Here is a 2,301-nt window from a genome sequence, read left to right as displayed (position 1 = left end):
AACCAATGAGGTCACACGCCATACCCGAGCGGCCGTGGCAAGTGATAGGCACAGACCTATTCACATGGAACTCACAGGACTTCATAGTCACTGTGGACTACTACTCCAGATTCTTCGAGCTAGAGAGACTTTAAAGCTGCACCTCATCTGCCGTCATCATGAAGCTGAAAGCAGCAATGGCTCGACACGGAATCCCCGAGACTATCATCAGCGACAACGGTCCGTGCTATAGCTCTGGTGAGTTCCGCAACTCCTCACAGACATGGGGTTTCTCACACACCACCACAAGCCCCCACTACCCACAGAGCAACGGCCTCTCCGAGAAGACTGTCCAGACGGCCAAACGCATCCTGGACAAAGCCAAAGCTGAGAACAAAGACCCCTACATGAGCTTACTGGAGTATCGCAACACACCGGTGGACAACCTGAAATCACCGGCACAGCTACTGATGAGTCGGAGGCTGCGGTCCATTCTCCCATCAACAGCAAAACACCTGCAGCCACAGATCGCCAGTCAGGAGGATGTTCACGAAAGGAGAGAGGTATGTCAACAGCGCCAGCAGGCATACTACAACCGAACAGCCAAACCTCTGCCCCACCTGCCCGCAGGCACACCAATCCGCTTCCGGCAGGAGGATGGATCCTGGAGACCTGCAACTGTGGAAAGATCAGAGAACACAGACAGGAGCTACCACATCCAAACCAAAGAAGGTCAGATCTACCAACGCAACCATCAACACCTGCGACAAAGCAGAATGAACACTCACACTACACACACACACACACTTCACAGCAGACTGTTACCAGCGCTAACAACAACACACAAGCCCATCAGCAAGAGCATGCTGAACCTCCAGACACGAACAATCAGCGACAACCAGACACACAGCCTGGTAACACCACGAGGTCAGGTCGCACGATCAAACCAAGATAAATCCTTGACTTATGAATGTTAAAAAAAAGAGAATTTTACACCAACCTGTACTATACCTGCTATGTTTTGAAAAGAAATATTTACAGCGTTCACTTACCTTGTGTACCTACCTGCTGTTTGCAGTTACCAGTAATGAAATGAAGAAAAAAAAAAGAAATGTTAGACAGTGAAGGAAATGTTTTACACTACTTTGTTGCAGTCCAGTTATATAAGAGTTCCACTTTCATATTCTTTCTTATTAAGATTGTATTCGCTTATAAACGTGCTCAACGTGGTCTGTATCTCTGCAGAGAAAGCAGCACTTTTCAGAAAAAGGGAGATGTAATATTTGCTAGTAATATTTGATTTGCTAATGTCCCTTACGGCTTTCCGTAGCGCCACAACAAAGTCACGTAATGTAGGTAACGTCAGTGGGAATCCGGTCGGTGAATAAACACCCAGCACGAGAGAAGTCGTCCTTGCTTTATTAATGTTATAAGTTAACATAGCCAGAGGGCACAGATCATTACAGGTGTCTTGTTTGGTTTCACAAATTATAGAAGATATTTGGACATGAATATATTCTGCGTAACCTCATCATATCGCTGGCCAAGTTTTATATCCATAAATGTAAGGTGTTAAAAATTAAACCATCGTTTCGTACCTTTGAAAAGAAAGCAGAGTCCTACATTAGAACACGATCTACTTCATGCGATAGAAAAGCTGTGAAAACCTTCAATTTATACTCCAAATGTAACATATTAATATAATTTTAATATATTGTGGGAGTGCAGGAATGAGGAGACGGAGAGATCGAGTCGAGTCAACTCCGTTTACTCGCCACACAAAACGACAGCGATACCGCACAATCTCTCGTGGCAACCAGCTAACCGCTAGGCTGCTGCAAACATGGCTCCGCCCCGGAAACTCTGAAACGGAAGTCCTCTTAGCTCCTCCCCCAACGTGGCGTCAGAGCGTTCTCCCGCGTGCCTCGGTGTATATAAGCTGGTGCACTCAGCGTGGCAGCTCATTCTCTGCAAGACTTCTACGGGAGAGCAGCACGAGAGTTCTAAAGCGATCGTTAAAGAGATAATTCTAAAGCGACCATTGAAGACTACGAGGTAAGCACATTTACACTTTTATAGATCCACCATTTTCTCCATTCTCTTTAAAAATAAAAAAACAGTCAAGTGTGATTGTACCTTTAGTGAAAAGGTAGATGATGAATTTCTTTTAATTTTGTTTTAATTTTATGTTTTGCTTTGTTTTAATTGTTGCTTTGTTTTAATTTCATGTGTTGGTACAAATATCTACTGTTTTCGGGGGTCAAGATTATTTTTGTTTTTCTGGCTTCTATCTGTGTTAGTAAAATCTATGAACTACTATAC

The sequence above is a fragment of the Lampris incognitus genome, chromosome 12 (assembly GCF_029633865.1).
Source record: "Lampris incognitus isolate fLamInc1 chromosome 12, fLamInc1.hap2, whole genome shotgun sequence".
In the NCBI taxonomy this organism is placed as follows: Eukaryota; Metazoa; Chordata; class Actinopteri; order Lampriformes; family Lampridae; genus Lampris; species Lampris incognitus.
This window is presented reverse-complemented; position numbering follows the sequence as displayed.